General features: G+C 45.9%; 1 protein-coding gene across 4 annotated transcripts in view; it reads left to right on the top strand.

The window, feature by feature from the left end:
- Nucleotides 1-20718: 20718 nt before the first annotated feature.
- The window catches only part of FARP1 (FERM, ARH/RhoGEF and pleckstrin domain protein 1), a 319687-nt gene continuing 314802 nt past the window's right edge, over nt 20719-25603 (top strand). For 2 of the 4 annotated variants that reach the window (XM_021667905.2, XM_021667904.2), the window contains exon 1: nt 21412-21472. The gene's annotated coding sequence lies outside the window, so the exon portion shown is untranslated. Of the gene's footprint in view, nt 20774-21089; nt 21473-25603 lie in introns of those variants that run through there. The other 2 variants (XM_064362215.1, XM_021667903.2) reach the window with 2 other exon arrangements.

The following is a 25603-nucleotide window of genomic DNA, read 5'->3' as shown; positions in this document are numbered from 1 at the left end:
ATATAATATTAAAGAATCTTTAAAAAATAATATTCCTGTTCTGGGCCAGGCTCAGTGGCTCACACCTGTAATTCCAGCACTTTGGGAGGCCGAGGTGGGTGGATCACGAGGTCAGGAGTTCAAGACCAGCCTGGCCAACATGGTGAAATCCTGTCTCTACTGAAAACACAAAAATTAGCCAGGCGTGGTGGTGCATGCCTGTAGTCCCAGCTACTCAGGAGGCTGAGGCAGGAGAACTGCTTGAACCCAGGAGGCAGAGGTTGCAGTGAGCTGAGATAGCGCCACTGCACTCCAGCCTGGGTGACAGAGCGAGACTCCGTCTCAAAAAAAAAGAAAAAATATTTAGGTTTTGATCTAATCTCCCAGAATCACTCATTTTAATGGACATAATTTTTTTCACGTATTTCTATTATTTGTTCTTTTAAATATCAAAATCTCACACTGCGATATATTAAAGAGTGCCTATGCTAGGGGCCTTCCTAATCTAAGCACTTCTATTGGTTGGGCAATGAGTTTTGTTCTTTCTTTTCTTCCAGCAAGGATTATTAGGTTGAGGTCAGATTCCAGATCGTGTTCTTTGGATTTTTTTTCTACCACTTACTTTGCAATTTTCATTTTGTTCCCATGGCATTTGTCTTTGCTGCTGTCTCATATTTCTGGAAGGCTTATCTCTTATAAGACTTAGATCATTTTTCTGTGTGCTCCGAGTTTAGTTTTTAGCACAGCTCAGTCTCCATTTCACGGGCCCCTATTCTATGTCTCAGTGTCTTGCTATCTCTGTGCTTTGCAAACTGGGCCCCCAAATATTCTGCTTTTGGAAAAAAAATCCAGATATACAAAAGACAAAGGATTTATTGACTTCATTTCCCAACAAAGAAGTAATGAGATAGGCGAAGCAACTTGCCCAAATTAGTTACTAAAACTAACCCACAAAGGCCAGGCCCAGTAGCCCATGCCCGTAATCCTGGCATTTTGGAAGGATGAGGTGGGATGATTGCTTGAGCCCGGGAGTTCAAGACCACCCTGGGCAACACGGCAAACCCGATCTCTATAAAAAATTAGCCAGGCATGGTGGTGTGTTCCTGTAGACCCAGCTACTTGGGGCACTGAGGTGGGAGGATAGCTTGAGCCCAGGAGATTGAGGCTGCAGTGAGCTGAGATCGCGTTACCACATCCCAGCCTTGGTCACAAAGCAAGACCCTGTCTCATAAACTAAAAATAAATAAAACAAACCCACCCCTAAGTGTCCTCACTGTCAGGCTAGTACTTCCGCAGTGTCTTTGTTTTACAGCCTAATGTGACTCTCCCACGTAAAGGCAGAGTAAATGCAAACCACAGCCACAGCCTCAAGCATTATGTGAGACTGTTTTGTTACCGTGGAGTTGAGGAAAGGCCAGGAATTGACATCGTCAGATCATATTCTCTTCTGCTACATGTCAAGACATCTCAGCTACTGGGTGGCTGAGACTTCAGACCCCTCGCCTGTGAACACCGTGCCCAAGAACCAACAGCCAACTTGGTCCCCATTCAGTGATAGGCTGTGACTGCAGTGTCCTGAGAAGACAGGGTCTTTTAATCAGGCAATACTGTTACCTTACATGGTAAAAGAAACTTTGCAGATGGGATTCATTTAAAGATCTTGCAACAGGGAGACTGTCTAGGTGGTCCCGATACAACCACAAGAGTCCTTCTGAAAGGGAAGCAGGGAGTCAAGGTGAGAGGAGTGATGTCGGGAGGGGTGGAAGTGGGGGTGATGAGGGGCACGGGCCAAGCGGTGCCAGTGTTCTCCAGGGCCTGCTGGAGGCCGGACATGCCCCTGAGGAAGGTGGACTTGCTGACACCCTGGTTTCCGGACCTCCAGCCTCCAGAACTATCAGATAACAAAGCTGTGTTGTTTTAAACCACGAAGCCTGTGGTAATTTGTCACAGCAGCCGTGGGAAACCCACGAAGCAGACTTAACTAATTTCCGGGCCAGACCCACCTCACCTGAGGGCTCCTCGGGCCCAGACACCACCTCTCCCGCTGTTCTCTGGGGGGATCTGTTGGATTCCGACGAAAACTGAAGTTGTTTTTTATTCAAAGGTTCAGATGACTGAGCAAAGCTACACCGGGGATGGGGACTCAGGCAGGGACGTGGAGGTAGAAATGGACACCAGGCATCTGGCTGCTCACGCTGCCTCCTCACACGAGGCTGGTCTCCCTGAAGGCCCCACGTGCGCGTCTCTCAGGGATTTCTCATGAACCGTTTCCCCTTCCCTCACTTCCTTGAGCCTTCTCCTTTGGGCCCTCCCTTCTCTCATGCACCTGTTCCCTTACCCAGTTTGCATTTGTTTTTTGTCTGAGACAGGGTCTCACTCTGTTGCCCAGGCTAGAGTACAGTGGCCTGATCTCGGCTCACTGCAGCCTTGACCTCCTGGGCTCAAGTGATCCTCCCACCTTAGCCTCCCAAGTAGCTGGGACTACAGGCACATGCCACCATGCCTGGCTATTTTTTTTTTTTTTTTTTTGTATTTTTTTATAGAGATGGGTTTTTGCCACGTTGCCCGGGCTGGTCTTGAACTCCTAGGCTCAAACAATCCTCCTGCCTTGGCCTCCCAAAGTGCTGGGATTACAGGCATGAGCCACCTTACCTAGCTTCTACTCAGTTTTTTTGTTTGTTTTGTTTTTTTAACCTCAGGTCCTACTAACTTTCTTACTGGAAATACAATCATGCCCCACATAAAGACGTTTTAGTCAAGGATAGACCACATATATGGCAGTGGTACCATAAAGTTATAATGCAGCTGAAAAATTCCTGTGACTTAGTGATGTCCCAGCTGTGGTAATGTTATAGAGTAATGTATTCCTCATGAGTTTATGGTGATGCTTAGACAGACCTGCTGTACTGCCGGTCCTATAAAAGTCTAGCACAGACGATAGGTACACTGCGTCATCCCTGATAATGATAACAAATGATTGTGTAACTGGCTTACGTATTTACTATACTATTTATTCCTTTTACTTATAAAAGAAAAAGGTTAACTCTTAACCACAAACAGGTCTTTTAGGAGGTGTCTAGAAGAAGGCATTGTTACCATCGGAGATGACAGCTCCATGCATGTTAGTGCCCCAGAAACCTTCCAGTGGGACAAGATGTGGGGATGGAAGTCAGTGATATTGATGATCCTGACCTTGTACAGGCCTGGGCTAATGTGTGTATGTTTGTGTCTTAGTTTTTAGTAAAAAAGTTTTTAAAAGTTCAAAAAGACAAATTCTAAAAATAGAAAAAGCTTATAGAATAAGATGTAAACAAGGAAAAATGTTTTTGCACAGCTGCACAATGTTGTTTTAAGTAAGTGTTATTACAAAAGAGTCTAAAAGTTTAAAAAGATTTAAAAGTTTATAAAGTAAGAAAGTTACAGGGAACTAAGGTTAATTTATTATTAAAGAAAAATATTTCTAATAGATGTAAATTATGGTCAGGCTTTGTGTCCCCACTCAAATCTCATCTTGAATTGTAATCCCCAGATGTTAAGGGAGAGTCCTAGTGGGAGGTGATTGGATTATGGGAGCAGTTTCTCCCATGCTGTTCTCATGACAGTGAGGAAGTTCTCACGAGATCTGATGGTTTTATAAATGGCAGTTTCCTCTGGGGTTCTGTCTCACCTGCTGCCATGTAAGCAGTGCCTGCTTTCCCTTCCACTATGATTGTAAATTTCCCGAGGCCTCCCCAGCCATGCAGAACTGTTGAGTCAATGAAACCTCTTTCCTTTATAAATTACCCAGTCTCAGGTATTTCTTCATAGCAGTGTGAAAACAGATGAATACAATGGAATAGCCTAAGTGTACTACATTGTATTAGTCTGTTACTAATTGTACTACATTTTTATAGTCTACACTTGATATGACTTGGCTTCATGTCCTCACCCAAATCTCATCTTGTAGCTCCCATAATTCCCATGTGTTGTGGGAGGGACCTGGTGGGAGATAATTGAATCATGGGGGCAGTTTTCCCCATACTGTTCTCCTGGTAGTGACTAAGCGTCATGAGATCTGATGGTTTGATAAGGGGAAAGCCATTTCTCTTGGCTTTTATTTCTCTCTCTTGGCTTGCTCCCATCCATGTAAGATGTGACTTGCTCCTCCTTGCCTTCTGCCGTGATTGTGAGGCTTTCCCAGCCACATGGAACTGTAAGTCCAATTAAATCTCTTTATTTTATAAACTGCCCAGTCTTGGGTATGTCTTTACCAGCAGCATAAAAATGGACAAATACAGCAAATTAGTAGCAGTAGAGTGGGGCATTACTGAAAAGGTACCAGAAAATGTGGAAGCAACTTTGGAACTGGGTAACAGGCAGAGTCTGGAACAGTTTGGAGGGCCCAGAAGGAGACAGGAAAGTGTAGGAAAGTTTAGAACTTCCTAGAAACTTGTTGAATGGCTTTGACCAAAAGCCTGCTAGTGATATGGACAATAAGGTCCTGGCTGAGGTGGTCTCAGATGGAGATGAGGAACTTGTTGGGAACTGGAGCAAAGGTGAATTTTGTTATGTTTTAGCAAAGAGACTGGTGGCATTTTTCCCCTCCCCTAGAGATCTGCAGAACTTTGAACTTGAGAAAGATGATTTAGGGTATCTGGTGGAAGAAATTTCTAAGCAGCAAAGCATTCAAGGGGTGATTTGGGTGCTGGTAAAGGCATTCAGTCTTAAAGGAAAGCAGAGCATAAATGTTGAGAAAATTTGCAGCCTGACAATGTGATAGAAAAGAAAAATCCATTTTCTGAGGAGAAATTCAAGCTGGCTACAGAAATTTGCATACGTAACAAGGAGCAAAATGTTAGTCTCCAAGACAATGGAGAAAATGTCTCCAGGGCATGTCAGAGTTCTTCACAGCAGCCCCTCCCATCACAGGCCTGGAGGCCTAGGAGAAAATGGTTTAGTGTGTGCAGTCTAGAGACCTGGTGCCCTGTGTCCTAGTCACTCCAGCTGTGGTTGAAAGGGGCTAATGTAGAGCTAAGGCCATGGCTTCAGAGGGTACAAGCCCCAAGCTTCAGCAGTTTCCACATACTGTTGAGCCTCTTGGTGCACAGAAGTTAATAATTGAGGTTTGGGAACCTCCACCTAGATTTCAGAGGATATATGGAAATACCTAGATGTCCAGTCAAAAGTTTGCTGCAGGGACGCAGCCCTCATGGAGAACCTCTACTAGGGCAGTGTGGAAGAGAAATGTGGGATTGGAGCCCTACACAAAGTCCCTGTTGGGTACCACCTAGTGCAACTGTGAGAACAAGGCCACTATCCCCCAGACCCCAGAATAGTAGATTCACCAACAGCTTGCACTGTGTGCCTGGAAAAGCCACAGACACTCAACACCAGCCTGTGAAAATAGCCAGGAGGCAGGCTGTACCCTAGAGAGATACAGGGGCAGAGCTGCTCAAGACCATGGGAACCCACCTTTTGCATCAGTATGTCCCAGATGCAAGACATAGAGTCAAAGAAGATAATTTTGGAGCTTTAAGATTTGACTGCCCTGCTGGATTTCAGACTTGCATGGGGGCTGCAGCTTCTTTGTTTTGGCCAATTTCTCACATTTGGAAATGTGAGAATTTGCCTGTATACCCATTGTATCTAGGAAGTAACTAACTTGCTTTTGACTTTCCAGGCTCCTAGACAGAAGGGACTTGCCAAGTCCAATGTCAGATGAGACACTGGATTATGGATTTTTGAGTTAATGCTGAAATGAGTTAAGACTTTGGGGGATTGTTGGGAAGGCATGATTGGTTTTGAAATGTGAAGATGTGAGATTTGGGAGGGGCCAGGGCAGAATAATATGGCTTAACTCTGTGTCCCCACCCAAATCTCATCTTGTAGCTCCCATAATTCCCATGTGTTGTGGGAGGGACCCGGTGGGAGATAATTGAATCATGGGGGTGGTTTCTCCAATGCTGTTTTCATAGTAGTGAATAAGTCTCATGAGAGCTGATGGTTTGATAAGGGGAAACCCATTTCTTTTGACTTTCATTTCTCTCTGCTTGCTGCCATCCATGTAAGATGTGACTTGCTCCTCTTTGCCTTCTGCCACGATTGCGAGGCTTCCCCAGCCACGTGGAACTGTAAATCCAATTAAACCTCCTTCTTTTGTAAACTGCCGAGTCTTAGATATGTCTTTATCAGCAGCGTAAAAATGGATGAATACAACAGTAGCATAGAGTTATGTCCTAGACCTTCAGCACTCTCACCACTCACTCACTGAGTGAGTCACCCAGAGCAGCTCCCACTCCTGCAAGCTCCATTCACGATAAGTGCCCTCTGCAGGTATGCCGTGTTTTAATCTTTTTAAACATATTTTTACTGTACTTTTTCTATGTTTAGATATGTCTGGATATACAAGTACTTAATCATTTGTTACAATTACCTACAGTTATTTTTTCTATGTTTAGATATGTCTAGATATACAAGTACTTAACCATTTGTTACAATTACCTACAGTTTTCAGTACAGTAACATGCTGTTCCAGTTGATGGCCGAGGAGCAACACGCTGTACCATGTAGCCTAGGTACGTAGTAGGCTACACCATCTAGGTGGGTGTACGTACACCTGTGATGCTCACACAATGACAAAATCGCCTAATGGTGCATTCTTCAGAATGCATCCCTGTCATTAAGCAAGGCATGACTGTCATTATGTTCCAGAACCCTTTGAGTCTTTTCTTGTGTCCTGCACATTTTGCAGTCTCAGACATCATTCAATGGCTTTTCCCTTTGGCCAATTACAGATACCCCGAAGTAGAAGGAGTGGGTTTTGGTATAGTGTGGTTTTTTGTTTCGTTTTAGAGATGGAGTTTCACTCTGTCACCAGGCTGGAGTGCAGTGTCGCAATCTCAGCTCACTGCAACCTCCGCCTCCCAGGTTCAAGCAATTCTCCTGCCTCAGCTTCCTGAGTAGCTGGGACTACAGGCACCCGTTACCACACCCAGCTAATTTTTCTATTTTTAGTAGAGACAGGGTTTCACTATGTTGGCCAGGATAATTTCCATCTCTTGACCTCATGATCCGCCCCCCTTGGCCTCCCAAATTGTTGGGATTACAGCTGTGAGCCACTGTGCCTGGCCTTGATATAGTATGTTTAACACTTCCTTGTTGGGATAAAGGTGAGCTTGCTCCTGAGGAAGAGGGCTGGGGAAGAAGCTGGGATGCTCAGTGTGTCTGTGCCAAGCTTAGCACATAGTCAAAACCCCCCACCCTTTTCCCCAGCAGGGATCATTTCCTTTGGAGGTTCTTCCCAACCTGACTTCACCCCTGCCCCAATCTGATCTACTAGAGAAATTCATATTCCCTGTATTAACAAAACTTTGATTCTAGTTTTGCTAAAAATACTCTGAATTTATTTTGCGAAGACAGCGTTTGCCCCTCCTCCTCCCAATGCTCTCTTCAGAGTTACATTATAAAACTTGTTGGGTTAACGACAATCAGTTGTGTCATTTACAAATCAACCTTTTGTAATTCCTTGTCATTTAGGACAATAGAGAAGACTCAGTTTACCCATCATGAAAGCACTAAAAAAGAGAAGCCACATAAAATGCACAAACATTTGAGCGAAGCATGTTGAAAAGAACAATTATAGAGTAAAACCTTCTGGGACCATCTTTTCCACTGCCCTCAGAGCCCCCAACCTGTTTCTTACCTCTTTAGATTCCGGCTTAGAGTCCCTTCCTCCTGGAAGACTTGTGTCATCTCCACATGGGTGGGCTTGGTGCACTTGCGATGTGGTGCCTACTGTTAATTCACCTGTCATCCTGGCTGCACTTTCATGGACTGTCAACTCTCATGGACAGGGACCTCCTAGCACAGACCCTGACATGTGATGTATTTTCAACATGGAATGGATGGTGGGTATTTTCTGAGATATTCAGGTTTTCAAAAGCCAAAACTCTAAGAATGTTCAGTGTTCTGTGGCAATAGAGGAGCCAGAGGTCATGACTCTGAAGGAGAAGAGAAAAGAGAAGGGATTCCATTCAAGCTAAAAAGGAAGGAGGGGTCTGTGGTCTTGCAGGCAGCAGGGACCCCACCTCACCTGCGGTTCCCAGCCTTGCCGGCAGTCCCCTTGCCCTAAGCAGGGCATGGAAGTTGCAGTGCAGATGCACGGACCTGACACGCGGCTGGGACAGTGGTCCTCAGAGGCTCTCCTGACACCCTGATGCTACCTGAGTTGCTGGGACCCTACTGTCCAGCACGAGGTCCAGGGAAGGGGGTTCAGTAAGCCCCCCAGTGACTGGGGCTGAGTGCCTGGTGGGAAGGAGTCTGGAATATAAATTAATTTAAGTGATATTCTTTCCATGCCTGAATTTGGAAATGTAGTTATTTAAATGGGAAACAAATATAGAATGTTTTCACCATGGGAAAAAAAATCCAAGTTCTTAATTCTACCACACACACAAAAAAATCCAAGTCACAAGTTAATTACAGTGTGAATATGTTTTGATGACTAATTTGTGTGAACTGAAGAAAAATTTAGAAGTAATCAGCATCAAATTACATTAAGATGGTCAATGAGATCATCCCGGGGAGATAGGTGGTGAAAAGTTATTTCCATGACGAGATTATAAATACTGGAATGGGAAGATTATTGAGAAAATGAAAGGTCTTTCTTTAGAAATGCTTTAGAACAGAAAAGATGGATACCTCTGTCTAGCAAGGCACCTCTGGGATCGAGTAGATGTCATTAGAAAGTCCTTATTAGGGCTTGTAATTTACACAGAAAGAAACCAAGCTAAATAAGAGAACAGGCACACATAAAGCTCTCAAGTCAGAAAAGGCTTTGGAAGAATCATAAAGAGGAGGAGATTAGGGATTTTTTTGTGTTTTGTGGGGGTTTTTTTGTTGTTGTTGTTCTTTTATTGTTTGGTTTTGTTTTGTTTTGTTTTTGGTGGTGGAAAAAATGCCAGAAGTACTAAGATTACATATATAGGAGCATAGATTCAAAGAATATGTTAGAAAATTATCAGTTTGGGGCTGGGCATGATGGCTCATGCCTGTAATTCCAGCACTTTGGGAGGCCAAGGTAGACTGATCATCTGAAGTTAGGAGTTCCAGACCAGCCTGATCAACATGGAGAAACCTCGTCTCTACTAACAATATAAAAAATTAGCTGGGCGTGGTGGCACATGCCTGTAATCCCAGCTACTCGAGAGGCGGAGATAGAAGAATCACTTGAACCTAGGAGGTGGAGGTTGCAGTGAGCCAAGATCTAGCCATTGTACTCCAGCCTGAGCAACGGAGTGAGACTCCGTCTCAAAACAAAAAGAAAAAAAACCCAAAATTATCAGTTTGGAGAAAATTAATGCAAGGAAAATGCAAAAAGTATGAAATGACAGTTTAATTACTGCTAATGATGGTACAATTGCACATCAATATTCATGAAAAAGAAATATGTAGGAATATTGGTAGAAAGACTTCAACTATTATGTAATTTTGAAATGTACATCCTGATGCTTTCTTTCATCTTTCATCTATTAAACATGTTTCACATTTCATATACATTCAATTACTATTAGCAGGATGACTGAGCTATGGCGTATGACCTCTTGGGGCAAGTACACCGTGTGAGTCCCTTTTGTCAAGGATGAAGGGCTTTACCTCTCGGTCTGTCCACCTGTTCAGCCACCTCCTTATTCTACTCTAGAATTGCTAACGTATTGGGGCATGTTTATATCGTCTAGGCTGCTGGTGGGCCACAGCGAAACAGCGGGCCATAGCTGAACAATGTGGAGCACAGTTCACTTGTGGGCTACACATGAACACTGATAGAAGAGGGACTCCAAAAGGGTCTTACACATGGAAAAACGCACATGTTACAAATAAGAGAAAAGCAAACTCCACTATACTGAGACATCTTTTTTTTTTTTTTTTTTTCAGACGGAGTCTCACTCTGTCACCTAGGCTGGAGTGCAATGGTGCGATCTCGGCTCACTGCAGCCTCCACCTCCTGGGTTAAAGCAATTCTCCTGCCTGGGATTACAGGCATGAGCCACCGCACCAGCCCATCATCATACATTCTAATATATTCTGTATATATTAACACAAATTTCTTAAGGAATTTCTAAATTCATGGTATTAATCTTTGATTTATCAAACTGGTTCTAACTGGAGGACTGTAATATTCTCTTGAGGGTCTTTTTTGTCTGTGACAATTTCTAGTTACAGATGGCTCAGGATAGAATCGTGTAGTATTGAAGGCTACTAAAGTCAGGGTAAGAGTAAGAGTTAAGTAAATGCTTGAACACTGCCCTGCTGGGCACTCTAGGTCCCTGTGAAGTCCCAGCAGGAGAAAGAGAGAGACAGAGTGTAACAGTGCAGTGAAATGAGGAGGTTATTCTTCAAACAAGCCACTGTTTCTCAAACCTGGGTGCATGACCTTCAATAATGCACTGACGCCTGGGGGCTCCTCCCCCGCCGGAGATCCTGATGTAGCTGGTCTGGGATGCAGCCTGGGTGTCCAGATCTTTTAAAGCTCCCCAGAAGATTCCAGCAAGTGGCCTGATTGAGAATCATTGGTCCAGGACAATCACCCTAGCTCTGGGCAGGCCAGGCTGGAGCAGAGGCTTAGCTCAGAACCTAAATCTAAATGGTGGGTGGGGATTCACCATTCTCCGCATTACCCGAGGCTGCCAGAAACCCAAGCAAGGATGAGTGAGCACAGATGGAGAGCGAAAACATGGCACCTTGGCATCATCCTCTTTAATTGTTCAAGATAGAATTCCAAATCAAACTCTATTAAAAGGTAGTTCACGAAAAGCTTTCCTCATACCCTGTTCCCCTGCTACTGCCATCTGCCCCACCTCCAAACAGGTCACCACTTTTTATCTTTATAGCTTCTTATCTTTCCAGAAAAAGATATGTTTATCTTTTTGCTTCTTCTTTATCTCTCTAGAGAATTCAAGCCAAACCAGATATATGTTGTTTTTTTAACAGCAAAGATAGAATTTCATACTATTTTTTCCCCAGGAAAATCTTGGAAATAATTTCATATTAATTCTTAAACAATTTATTTTTATTGTACTTTAAGTTCTGGGGTACATGTGCAGATCATGCAGGACTGTTGCACAGGTACACACATGCCATGGTGATTTGCTGTCTCTATTTCCCCCATCACCTACCTCCTGCATTTCTCCCAGTGTTACCCCTCTCCAACCTCTCCACCCCTTGCTGTCCCTCCCCTAGCCCCCCATCCCCAAGAGACCCCAGTGTGTGACATTCCTCTCCCTGTACCCATGTATTCTCATTGTTCAACACCCACCTATGAGTAAGAACATGTGGTATTTGATTTTCTTTTCTTGTGTCAGATTGCTGAGAATGATGGTTTCCAGATTCATCCATGTCCCTATAAAGGACAGGAACTCATCGTTTTTTGTGGCTGCATAGTATTCCATGGTGTATATGTGCCACAGTTTCTTTGTCCAGTCTATCATTGATAGGCATTGCTTAAATAACTTCATATCAATTTCTCTCTCATTTTTTACATCTACATAGGATTTCATTATATAGACGTACCATAATTTACTTTCAGAATTACTTATTGATGGGCATTTAAATTGTTTCCTAGTTGATATTATACTCAAATGCTTCCATGGATAACCCTGCTCATGTCATTTTGCACAGGTACTAAGATAACTGTAGAATCACAGGATCAAAATGAACATTCGTAATTTGATAAACATCACAAAATTGTCCTCCGTGGGGTGGTTGCGATTTTTTTTTTTTGAGATGAAGTCTCACTTTGTCACCAGGCTGGAGTGCAGTGGTGCAATCTTGACCCACCTCCTGGGTTCAAGCAATTCTCCTGCCTCAGCCTCCTGAGTAGCTGGTACTACAAGCACGTACCACCACGCCCAGCTAAGTTTTGTATTTTTAGTGGAGACAGGGTTTCAGTATGTTGGCCAGCAACATGAGATTCCTCTTCGCTCCCCCTAGCTCACCTCCCCCCGCCTACCTCACCAGGCTGTCACACTTGTAAGTTGTTTGCCAGTCTGATAGGTTAAAAAATGATGTCTCAGCCGGGTGCAGTGGCTCATGCCTGCAATCCCAACACTTTGGGAGGCAGAGGCAGGCGGATCACAAGGTCAGGAGATCAAAACCATCTAGCCAACATGGTGAAACCTTGTCTCTACCAAAAATACAAAAATTAGCCGGGTATGGCAGTGCATGCCTATAGTCCCAGCTACTCAGGAGGCCGAGGCAGGTGGATCGCCTGAGGTCAGGAGTTCAAGACCAACCTGGACAACATAGTGAAACCTCGTCTCTACTAAAAGTACAAAAAATTAGCTGGGTGTGATGGCAGGCGCCTGTAATCCCAGCTACTAGGGAGGTTGAGGCAGGAGACTCCCTTGAACTTGGAAGGTAGAGGTTGCGGTGAGCTGAAATCGCACCATTGTATTCCAGCCTGGGCAACAAAAGCAAAACTCTGTCTCAAAAAATAATAATAATAATATATGATGATGATCTTTTTCTTCATTTAGAGCAAGAAATTTGTAGTTGATACAGCAATTAATCAGGTGATAATAGGGCTGATTGTAATATTTTTTCTGACACTTTATTTTTAACACCTTTATTGAGATATAATTCACATACCATAAAATTTACCCACCATACAATTTACCCATTTAAAGCACACAATCTGGCTGAGCGTGGTGGCTCATGCCTATAATCCCAGCACTTTTGGGAGGCTAAGGATGGCGGATCACTTGAGGTCAGGAGTTTGAGACCAGCCTGGCCTACATGGCAAAACCCCATCTCACCTAAAAATACAAAAATTAGCCAGACGTGGTGGTGCACACCTGTGATCCTAGCTACTTGGGCAGCTGAGGCATGAGAATCACTTAAACCTGGGAGGTGGAAGTTGCAGTGAGCCTAGATCACACCACTTTACTCCAGCCTGGGCTACAAAACAAGACTATATCTCAAAAGAAACAAAGTGTAAAATTCAATGGCTTTTAGTATATTCAGAGTTTCAATCATCTCCACAATTTTTGAACATTTTCATCACTCCAAAAGTGAATCCATTAGCATTCACTTCCCATTTTCCCCAACTCCCCCAGCCCCTGGCAATCTCTAATCTACCCTGTCTCTATAGATTTGCTGATTCTTGATCTTTTCTAGAGATAGAATCATACACTACATGGTCTTCTGTGTCTCGCTCCTTTCACTTACGATGTTTGCAGAGTTCATCCATGTTGTAGCGCGTGTCAGTACTTTCTTTTTATTGGCAGATAATATTCCATTGAACAGATATACCATATTTTGTTTGTCCATTATTTAATGAACTTTCAGGTTGTTTATTCTTTCTGGCTACTTTGAATAATGTTCATACGAATTTATGGACATGTTTTCATTTCTCTTGAGTATATACCTAGGGGTAGAATCGATCGTTTTATTATAAAATGTTCAACTATACAACAAAGTTGAAAGAATTTTACAGTGAATGTCCCTCTAGTCACCACCACCATTCTATTAAAATTTTAATCTACTTCCTTTATCACATATCTGTCAATCAGCCATTTTATTTTATTTTTGAGACTGAGTCTTGCTCTGTTGCTCAGGCTGGAGTGCAGTGGTGCAATCTGCAACCTCTACTTCTGGGGTTCAAGTGATTCTCCTGCCTCAGCCTCCCAAGTAGCTGTGATTACAGGCGCCTGCCACCATGCCTGGCTAACTTTTGTATTTTTAGTAAAGATGGTGTTTCACCATGTTGGCCAGGCTGGTCTGGAACTTCTGACCTCAGGTGAGCCACCCACCTCTGCCTCCCAAAGTGCTGGGATTACAGGCGTGAGCCACTGCACCCCACCAGTTTTTAGCTTTCTTATTGGGTGTGAGGTGCTCAATGCATTTTTGGAAAGCAAAAAAATACTTCAAGTAGTCATCAACAATGACATACCCTCCCTTTATGTATCATTTCACTCTTTGAGAATCAAAGGGCAACATCGTAGGCCAGACTGAAAATGATGCAGTCCGTGACCTTCTTTTGCTTCCCTCCTAAAGTTCTCCTTTTGAAAGTGAAATGAAAAATAAATGACCCAAAGTCTTTATTTTTTATCCTACCCTATTTTCTATCTTTAAAAAGTGCATTTTGAATACCATTCTCCAGTTGTCCTAGATTTATGAATATGGAGGCACAACACAGGATCATGGCTAAGAGGCTGGCCTTTGAAGCGTGACTGAGTCTGAATCTCTTTCTTGGCTGTGTACTGTGTGTGACCTTGAGTAAATTACTTAAACTCTCTGTGTCTCAGTTTTCTCCTTTGTAAAATGGAAATAATTCAAGTCCAAAGAAGTTGAAGTTAAAATGTCAGCAATTCTTTTTTTTTTTTTGAGACAGAGTCTGGCTCTGTTGTCCAGGCTGGAGTGTAGTGGCGTGATCTTGGCTCACTGCAATCTGTGCCTCCTGGGTTCAAGCGATTCTTGTGCCTTAGCTTTCTGAGTAGCTGGGACTACAGGCGCATGCCACCATGCCTGGCTAATTTTTTAATTTTTTTTAGTAGTGGCGGGGTTTTGCCACGTTGCCCAGACTGTTCTCAAACTCCTGAGCTCTGGCAATCTGCCTACCTCAGCCTCCCAAAGTGCTAGGATTACAGGCGTGAACCACCATGCCTGGCCCAAAACATCAGCAATTCTAATCAAAATTGTAATATGATTATTTTCAGAACTTAACAAAATGGTACTAAAATTCATGTGGAAAAACAAACATATAACTAGTTGGGAAAACTTTTGAAATTAATAATCATGGGGTACAAGCACTATCAGATAGAAAAATATATTACGAAGCCATAAACATAAGCATTTTGGTAGCTGACACAGGGACAGGCAGATGAGTAGAAAGTAATATTTGTGGAAAAGCAGATCCTAATGTAGGACAGAGTTGGCATTTTAAACAGATATGGAAGATGAAAGGAAAGCGGCTTTTCAAATGGTATCTGCTCCGCCATTTGAAAAAAAGATGTTGGAGCCATGTCTCATTTCTTTTTTTTTTTTTTGAGATCGAGTTTTGCTCTTGTGGCCCAGGCTGGAGTGCAATGGCGCCATCTTGGCTCACTGCAACCTCTGCCTCCAGGGTTCAAGTGATTTTCCTGCCTCAGCCTCCCCAGTAGCTGAGATTACAAACATGCACCACCACGCCTGGCTAATTTTGTTTTTTTTTTAGTAGAGACGGGGATTCTCCATGTTGGTCAGGCTGGTCTTGAACTCTTGACCTCAGGTGATCCACCTGCCTCGGCCTCCCAAAGTGTTGGGATTACAGGTGTGAGCCACTGCGTCCGGCCGGCATGTCTCATTTCTTATGACAAAAATAAGATAGAGATCAATGATAAAATATAAAAATAAAACCATTACAGTATAGAAACATGATGATTTTTAAAAATGTCTTGCATGGAGAAAACATTTCCAAGCATGACACAAAAATGTGAATTCATAAAAGTAAACACTGACAAATTTGACAATATAAAAATTAAAAACTTGTTGCAAAAAAGAGTACCATAGTAAAAAAAAACATAGCAAAGGGCTAACTTCCTTAATATATAAAAGATATTAAGAATTAACAAAAAAAGATAACCCAATGGCAAAATGAGCAAAGCACATGAAGGGCAGTTAATGGATAAATGCCAATAGATAATTTTTAAAATGATGAGATTTTGTTTTTGCCTGTAAGACTGACAAATATTAAAAGTTTACGAATATCCAAAGTGGGCTAAGAATGAGCATTCTCAAGCATGGTTAGTGGGTTCATTTGTTGCTTCACAGCAAGTCATGCAAAGCTTAATGGCACGAAATTACCAGTTTATCAGACTGAGAACTTGGAAAGAACACAGGGTTCTTCCCTGTCCATGGTGTCCTTAGCTGGTATGACCCAAAAGGCTGGGGTGGTTGGGATAGCTGGGAAAAGGGACAGTGGGAGCTGGAGAACTCATTCTGAGATGGCTTCTTCACTCACATCCTGACACGCAGGATAGGATGGTTGAAAGATGAGCTCATCCGGGACTGTCAACTGGAGCATCTCCAAGTGAGCCTCTTGCGTATGACACTCTCAGGATTGTGGGGATTTCTTACATGGCCACTCAGGCCTCCAAGAACAAGTATACGCAAAGAACAAGTTAAAAGCTGCATGGATTATTCTGACCTAGCCATGAAAGTCACATCACTTCTACTGTATTCTATTGACCACAAGAGTCACAAGCCTGTCTAGATAAAGGGCACAGACATAGTTTGGACCTCTCAGTGGGAGGAGTGTACAATAATTTGTGGCCACGTTTTAAAACCTCTACAGTGGAAGAATAAATTTTTGCAATGTCTTTGAAGTACAATTTTGCAATATCTACCAAATTTTAATATGCATCTATCTTTCGAACCAAACACATACCACACAGACAGCCCCTGGATTCCTATTTTCTACCTCCCCCACTCTCCTTAAGCTGTTCTCCCTCTGGTGTCTGTCATCACCAGTGTTGCCCCTTCCCTTCCAAGGTCTTGATTCTTTGCAGAAGAATAAGGTCTCACCTCCAGATCCCATCTAATACCTTTGAGGGCTCCAACCTCAGATGTCTATTTCATGTCAATTGCTTTCTCTGTAGCTCAGTTTCTGCTGGTTCCATTAAGGGCTGCTGAAATTGAGTTCAAACTCCCAAGATTTCCCACCAAGGGCAAAGGAGATTCATATTCTTCCCGTTGACACAACTTTGAAACTGCTTATCCTAATATTCTTCCTCCTACCACATTATGCTGTGTTATCTATTGCTGCAAAACAGGTTATTCCAAAATTTGGCTTACAAGAATGCTTATCATCTCATACTTCTTACGGGTTAAGACTCTAGAAATTGCTTAGTTGAGTCCTCTGGTTTTGGGTTCCTTATGACACTGTTGTCACTTCAGCTGGAAAGGACTTGTATATTACATGGCTATTGGCAGAATTCGGTGCCTCCAGGGCTTCTGGAGTAAGGCCTCCCTCTGTTCCTTGCCACTGTGGGTCCTCCATAGGACATCTTACAACATGGCAGCTGTCTTCATCAAAGTGAACAAATGAGACAAGACTGTATCAGTTAGAAGTTATGGTGCTCTGTGACCTAATCACGGAAAGGACATGGTCTTCATTTTCTGTAGTCTATCCGTTAGCACTGAGTCCCTAGGTCATATTCAAGGCAGGGGGATTACAGAGAATGAGCCCGTCACAAATGCTACAAGCAGTTCTCTTTCCGACTTGGGTTTTAATACAGGCTGCCTCAGTTACTGACAGTGCATACTGTCCGTCCAGAGAGCAGCATCACCCTCAACCCAGATTCCCTGAAAGGTAGTATGTTGAACCAGTGGGAATTGTGGAATAAAAAGCGTTGTTTCACTGTGATGTGTGATCTCTTAATATGAAAGATTTGCATGCCCCTACACACTTTTGTATATGATCAGAAAATTTCTGAAAGACTGTAAAAACTGTTGGGAAAATTATCTCTAGAAGTGAGATTAGGGATGCAGAAAGGGTTGCTTCTAGGTTTTACTTCATACTCTTCTATACTACTTAATTTTATTTTGACATATACATACATTTTACAGGAAAACAGTTAAAATTAATAAGAGAAAGAGTTAAGAATAGGGTGATTCCTTAATCCAGAAAGACTTCTAAATAACGCCATGCCACAGCTTGGGTAAAAGGAGGACTTAGGGGCATTATGCTTTTTTTTTTTTTTGAGATGAAGTCTTGCTCTGTCACCCAGGCTAAAGTGCAGTGGCACGATCTCGGCTCACTGCAACCTGCCTCCCGGGTTAAAGTGATTCTCCTGCCTCAGCCTCCCCAGTAGCTGGGACTACAGGCTTGTGCCACCACACCTGGCTAATTTTTTTTGGTATTTTTAGTGGAGAGGGGTTTCACCATGTTAGCCAGGATGGTCTCGATCTCCTGACCTAGTGATCCACCTGCCTTGACCTCCGAAAGTGCTGGGATTACAGGCGTGAGCCACTGTGCCCAGCCTATACATTTTTGTATTCTGAAAGTTAAGCATAAATGACACACAATGACAAGGAAACATCTACATTTTTCAGAATCTGATTTTCCAGGTTGAGGATTTTCCAGGCCAGGTAACACTGGCTTTTCAGGCAGAGGAAATTAAAAACTGCTTTCTGTCCAGGCACGGTGGCCTCATGTCTGTAATCTCAGAACTTTGGAAGGCCAAGCCAGGAGGATCACTTGAGTCTAGGAGTTTGAGGCTGCAGTGAGCTACGTTCATGCCACTGCACTCCAGGCTGGGTGACAGAGCAGTACTCTCTCTTTAAAAAAAAAGAAGAAACTACTTTCTATTAGGTTAGGTACCAACCACAGAATATTGGTGCAAGCTGGGAGGAAACGGAGGAAGTTCTCTATTGTGACCCCACCACTTTATAGCCTTTCTAACTAGATTCCCAGAACTGCCCCTTCTCCCCTCTCTTCTCCCTCATTAACTCTCTCCTCCCTCATTAACTCTCTCCCCATGGGCTCCTGCCCTCAGCCTGCAAACCTCAGATTGCCTCCTTCAAAAGTCACCTTCACAAATGTTGATAATGTTGAGATAAGACAGCATGGGATGTCATGTATTATGATCATATTGATTAATGTATGCTTAATATGTTATGTGTTATGATCATAAGTGGTTTTAAGATCACAACTAAATCTAATTCTAGACACACAAAGACTGAAAGAAACGCTGTAGAACATGTTGGTTTTGCAAAGCCAGTGACTGGGAAACTGTCACTTTTCTAATTTTCTGTGCTATGATTTTTTTGCTTTTATTATTTTTATTTATTTTGAGACAGAGCCTCACTCTGTTGCCCAGGCTGGAGTGCAATGGCGCCATCTCAGCTCACCTGCCACCTCCACCTCCCAGGTTCAAGTGATTCTCCTGCCTCAGCCTCCCAAGTAGCTGGGACTGCAGACAAGCATCACCACACCTGGCTAATTTTTGTATTTTCAGTAGAGATGGGATTTTACCATGTAGCCCAGGCTGGTCTCGAACTCCTGATCTCAGGTGATCCACCCGCCTCAGCCTCCCAAAGTGTTAGGATTACAGGCATGAGCCATGTAATCCATCAGCCCTGCCTCATTTTTTCCCTTTTAGTTGTAAGGTATGACATAGCACGTTGCTATGAAAATCAGCCCGGACTGATTTTTTCCTTTTAGTTGTGAGGTATGACACAGCACTTTGCTACTAAGTGTCGTCCTTGGACCAGCAAGTAACACCTGAGAGCTTGTTAGAAAGTCTCAGACTTACTGAATTAGAATCTGCATTGCAACAAGATTCCCTGGTGATTCAGATATACGTTAGAGTTTAAAAAGCGGCCTACAGCAAGTGTTCTCAAACCTGGCTACACATTGGAATCACCTGTGGAACTTTACTGCTACTGATGCCTGGGTCAGAATCTTTATATATTTGGCTGTGGTGTGTGCAGCCAGGGTGTTGTTTTTAATCCCAGGCAAGTCCATGAGTTTGAGGCCCATTTCCCTAACACCGTGGTCCTAAAGTGTGATCCAGGCCCAGAGCAACACCACTATCTGGGAATGAGTTAGGAATGCCAACTCTCAGGCCCCACTCCAAACCTGCTGAATTGGCAGCTCTGGGGAGGGAGCCTGACAGTACTTCAGCCCCGCAGGTGATTCCGGTGCTTGCTAAAGTTTCATTAGGTAGGTCGAGGATGGGGCCCAAGAATTTTCATTTATTGACGTTTTCAGGGGCTGCTGGTGGTGGTCGTGGTCTGAGAGGCACACTTAGAGAATCACGGGCAGAAAAAATCTGATTTGTGGTTTGTCTAAAGACACACAGCTGGTTGGGCTGACAAGAGTCAGGCCTCACACCCACCATTTCTTCTCTTCAACCACAGACCAACTACCACCTTCACCAAATCTGCAAGTATTGAAAACTAGTTCAGTACCTCGCACTTCAGATACATTTCTGCTCCTCCCCAGGAGCTGCCCACAAACCCCCTACTTCCAAGGACCCCGTCCTTGTCTCAACCCGCCCTTCTATCAGGGTCCCTACACTCCACTTCTGCTTAGCTGTGACTTCACTTGGAGCCTCTCCCGTGAAATATGTCCTCTCGGTCCGAGGTCAGGGAACTCCTGTAAGACGCAGAAGGCCCAGGCTTCTGAGCCAGTGGCCTCCCAAGGCTGGAGCCCGCTGGCCCCGGACGTGGCAGAGCGTCACTTGCTGCGGCCAAGGCCTTTTCCCGCCACGTGTAGAGAGAGGGACTGGAAGCTCGGGAGCCGGTACAGAAGGTAAGACGGCAGCTGCTGGGTCGGGACGGCAACTGTGCCCCTAGATCGCTGCCTCCTGGGTCCTGAATCTTGCTTCCCGCCCCGTGGAGTTCCAGAAACCCCGACGGCACTGAGACACCGCAAGCCACTCCTAACCTCCCCCACGCCATTCCCCGCGGGCGCTGACCCCGAGGCTTGGCGGGCGGGGTGGGGACTGTTCCCTGAGGCTGGGCGGGCGGCGTGGGCAGTGTCCTGGGATTCGCTCGGGCGGCGGGCGCTCGGCCCGGACGTGGGCGGGCGCGGGGTGGCCGTCGCTCCTCCGAGCTCGAGTCCTGAGCAGCCCGGGGTGGTGCCGGAAGCCCGTGCCTGCGGCTCCGGGGGAGGGGAGGGCTCGGTGGGTCCCTGAAGACGGCCCTCCCCGCGCGGCGTCGCAGGCGAAGCAGCCCCAGGCAGGACCTCGAAAAGCGACCTGCAGATTCCGAGCCCCCGATCGCCCGCCCTCCGCTCCCGGCTTCTCCATGCACGCGTCTCCCGCTCTCCTCGGTTCGTTTGTCGCCACAGCGGCCGGATTCGCGTCTCGCCGGTGACGCTCCCCGCGCTCGGTTGGGTCGCGCCGCGAGGAGCCCGGTCCTGGCCGCACGCCCGAGGGAGGCTCAGGACCCCGGCGGCGCGCTGGGCTAGGGAGGCCCCGGGGCGCACCTGCCGGGGAGGAGAGGGGCGGGGCGGCGCGGGCGCAGGGCGCGGGCCCGGACGCTGGAGGGGGCTGTGGCTCTCCCGCGTCCCCGCCGCTAGGGCTGCGCGGTGCCCGCCTCCCCCCGCCGAGGGGCCGGCCCAGGCCCGGGGAGGGGCGGCGGCCGCGGCACTTCCCGCTCGCCAGCCTCGGAGGTGGCGGGTCCGGTGCGGGCGCTCGGCTGGGGCGCGGGGCGGGGACGCGGCTGCTGCTCGCTTTGCACCGCTCCTCCCCGCGCGAGTGGCGCTGGCCCGGCGTCGAGGCGGCCATGGCGACCCGGAGTCCGCTCCCCACCCACCCCGCCTGCTCCGCCCTCCCCTCCGCCCCGCGCCACCTTTGATGGCTCGGACCGCGGCCGGCCACCGCCAGCCCCGCTCGCGCGCCCGCGCTGCCGCCACCGTTGCCCGCGGGTATTAATAGCCGGCGCCGCCGCGCCCTCGGCCTCCGGGGGCTTGGGAGCAGCAGAGCCCGAGCCGGGAGAGGGAGCCGCCGCAGCTGCCGGCGCCGTGGAGGTAGGAGGCGCGCGGCGAACAATGACCGCGGCGGGAGGGCGGGGGCCGGGCCGCGGGCTGCCACTTGTGCGAGTCCCAGCGCCCGCAGCACACGGCCTGGGCCGCGGGCGGAGGTGGGTGTGTGGTCCCCGGGGTCCTGCCCCTCGCAGGCGGTTGGCGGGCCGAGCTCGGGCAGCCCCGGCCACCGTAGCGGGAGCTCGGGGGCCTCGGGGCTCCGCGCCGTCCCCTGCACCCGTTTCCCCTCACCTCCGCCGACCTCGGACTGCGGGGCTCCGCGCCGGTCACCGCTCGCCTCCCCCGACCCCGCGCCCTTCCCCCGCTTCCTTGTGTCCGACCGCCCGCTGACGGCGTCGGACGCCGCTTCCGGACCTCTGGCCGCAATCTCGACCCCTGAGGCCAGTTGCGGGCCGGGGAGGTGGCCGCTGGCGCGGATGCCACCGCGCCGCTGGGTGCCCGCCGCTCGCCCACGCGCGGCGCGAGGTTCCCGGCGGGTGACAAAGAGGAACACACCCTCTGCCCAAGTTAGATTTGTGTCTCTGTTGACTGTCTGCCTGTATGCAGGATAAAGTTGTTGTTGTTTTTTTTTTTAATTTTTATTTTTTAAAAGCAAAGGACAGATTGTTTTGCGGCGAGCATTTCCAAACAACTTCTGATTGTGGTTTTACGATTCAAGTTCCGGAAACTTTAGCTGTGTGATCCGACTGGACCCCGGAGACTGTGTGTGTGTGTTTTATTTGAGGCAGGGGGAATATGAATTCACCGTAATGAGTCTGGGTCTCGTTTGTGGCAGCTGGAGACCAGCGGCTGCTGGGGATCGAGTAGGGTTCCCTAGAAAGAAGGGAGCTGGGCTCACAAAGAAGCGAGGCCCTGGTATCTGACCAGCTCGTGGAGACGTGGGAGAGCCTGCTTCTCATCTGGAACAGTTTAGCAGTCTCGGCCTCCCTCTCTCTCCCAGCTCTAAGGAGTATCGTGGCCTCTGGCCGTTTCATTTTATTGTTGTTAAGGCCTTCTCCTTGTCAGTGTGCTGGTTTGACCGCCCAGCTCTGGCTCCTGCTTGGGAACCCGTCTCCTTCAAGCAGGCAGCATCTTCTGAGCCAACGCTGGCCTAGCACTGGATTCTGTTTAATGTGCTTTGCACGTGGTGACTTGCGGAGCCCATTTCAGAACATCCTACAGCATTGTCTTGCTTTTCTTATTCAGTCTGAACACAAGGGGAGGATAAATAAATATCTTTCAGGTCCTGAAAGCTTTAGGGGGAGTTGTCTTAAAAATTGGCTTCGTGGTTTCAGAGACTCTGGGAGGGCCCTGCTTCATCCTGCCTTTGGCTGTCTCCCTCCTTCCACAGTGTTATTGTAGGGGGTTTATTCTCAGTCTTTGGGATGGGTTGGTCTCCGGGATCTGACAGTTTCTGACAGTGTGCTTCATAAGTGGGTACAGCCAGCACATGGCTCACTTGATATTCCTGCAGCATCGTTCTGCAGCAAGGCATCAATATTGGAGTTACTCCAAGCACAACGAAACGTTTGTGTTTTTAGAATGTCTGGCTAATAGATCTGCTTCTGGGTAAAATAAATAGAAGCATTATTGGGCAGTGGCTGCTTTACTGAGGGAATTGTTGGTGGAGACAGTGAGTAGATGCCTTCCTAGCCCAGACTCTCTCACTTGTTTCTTTCATTTGAACGGGAAACTAGAAATCCTTGCTGTGGAGGTAGCTGTGCCTCCTAGGGGCAGGGATTCTATGGTGCACCCCCACCCCTCCGCCGTGATTTGGGGTGTGGTGTTTCATTGAGAAGGCGTTCTGTCATTGTGGGAATCCTTTTGAAGTTTGGTTTATAATGGCCCCTTTCACATGGATATTCTCTTCCTTGAATTGGTACAGGGATGGATTTATTCCTTGGGTCAAAATAGAATGCTAACGTTATTCTGTAGCCAAACTTATCAAAGAAGATCTTAAAATAATGATCCTGGACAACTTTTTTACTGGGTTATTGCATTTACCTCAAAATTATGCTGAGGTTGCAAGCAACCTGGAGGAATGTTTTTATTTCGCGTTTCATTAAAGAAACTGTCCGGTGCGGGGGGGGAGGGGGCGGCGTGTCTGGGTGTGGTGACTCATGCCTGTAATCCTAGTACTTTGGGAGACTGAGGCAGATCACTTGAGGTCAGGAGTTCGAGACCAGCCTGGTCAATATGGTAAAAACCTGTCTCTATAAAAAATACAAAAATTAGCCAGGAGTGGTGGTGGGCACTTGTAATCCCAGCTACTTGGGAGGCTGAGGCGGGAGAATCACTTGAACCCAGGAGGCAGAGGTTGTAGTGAGCTGAGATCAGGCCACTGCACTCCAGCCTGGGTGACAGAATAAGACCGTCTTAAAAAAAAACAACTGTCCAAGTAAATTTTTATTTTTGTTAAAGATACAAACTATAGCATTGAAAGAGTTAGTTTTTTTTTAAACAGTGAAGCTTATACTCATTTACTTTATTGAACACACAAGAGCTTAATTCATTTGGAAAATTATATATATTTATGAGGAGGATGCTTGTGTCAAACATCAGGAAAAAAAACTCCTTTCACCCTGGAGGGGGTTAGAGAATACCAGAGAAAGAATAAGAGGCTGGCTTCTGCAGGCAGAATATGCTTAGGAAAAATGGCATTGTGATTTTCCCAGAGGATAAGAGAAATTCTGTGGATTTGTAAGTACTATAATTGCCTGATTTTTTTTTCTTTTCTTTTCTTCTTTTTTTTTTTTGAGACAGAGTTTCGCTCTTGTTGCCCAGGCTGGAGTGCAATGGCTTAATCTTGGCTCACTACAACCTCTGCCTCCTGGGTTCAAGCAATTCTCCTGCCTCAACCTCCCTAGTAGCTGGGATTGTAGGCATGCACCACCACACCTGGCTAATTTTGTATTTTTAGTAGAGATGGGGTTTCTCCATGTTGGCCAGGCTGGTCTTGAACTCCTGACCTCAGGTGATCCACCCGCCTCAGCCTCCCAAAGAGCTGGGATTACAGGTGTGAGCCACCGCGCCCGGCCTTGCTTGATGTTTTGATAGCTTGGTGGACTGGACATTTTAAAGAAGCCTTTTGTTACTGGCCTTGCTTATTGCAGATAACTGCTTAGTATTTTTGAGAAATGCAATTTCCTCACCAGCTGAAGGTGTTACAGATTAAGAGGGGCCAGTATAATTCTGTAATGGGGGTGCTAGACTCTTTCTACCTTGGGTAGACAAATATTCCCTGTATTGGTTACCATTTGCCTGGGAGGGCAGGGTGTGGGGTTTGAGGTTCTTGTGGCAGTCTCTCTGCTATTGTTTGATGCTTTTGATTGAAAGGAGCCTCTCCAGGCCTGGCTATTGAATGGGAAGCAGCGGATCAGCTTCTTTTCTTGCCTTTTAGTGCCAGAGTTTATGCTGTGGTGGTACTGGGTCGTCCTCTTTGTCCTCTTTCTCTCTGTTTCAGCTGTGGCGACATAGGTAGGTTGTTACCACCTTAACCGCTTCCACATGGCCAGGAAGGTCAGAGCCAAACAGTTTTCATTCAAATTACTTGAAATACTGATTTCTCCAGTCCCATTCTGCCAAATGCAGCCTTTGTTGTTAATCAAGAAGCCCCCAGAAAATGTATATTTAAAACTGACAAAACTTTTTATAGGCTGCCCTTGCCTTGGTTTGAGTTAGTTAGAAATGTTTGGCCAAGTTGGCACTTTGAGCAAAAGTGGACAATTGATACATTACTAACATATCGTGCTCCAAGCTTTTGATACTAATCCATGGAGACTGAAGCTGAGGCATGCTCAGTGCTGCCTGCAAACTTTGAACTCAGATTTTAAGTGTTCTTATTTTAATGTGGGATGGAAATTATGGACATACTTCAAGACTTGCAATTAATGTGGGAATTCATCACTTACACTGAGTGAATTTCATATGTAAAACTGTCATATTTGTTCATACATTAAAAAGATCCTCAGGCCAAACTAGACTGCCTTTAACTTTCTATTATGAAAATAACCTCTTACTGCAAGAATAACTTCAGTTTATGTGCAGAGTTTTGGCGAAATGCTTTTCATAAATTTATTAATTAGAACTAAAAATCCAGTATTATGGTGACTTTCAGTTTTTGTTCTTATCTTGTTC

Source organism: Aotus nancymaae, unplaced genomic scaffold, assembly GCF_030222135.1.
Source record: "Aotus nancymaae isolate 86718 unplaced genomic scaffold, 86718_ANA_hifiasm-v0.15.2.pri h1tg000048l, whole genome shotgun sequence".
Lineage (NCBI taxonomy): Eukaryota > Metazoa > Chordata > Mammalia > Primates > Aotidae > Aotus > Aotus nancymaae.
Note: the sequence above shows the minus strand (reverse complement) of the source record. Positions and strands in the feature narration are given on the sequence as shown.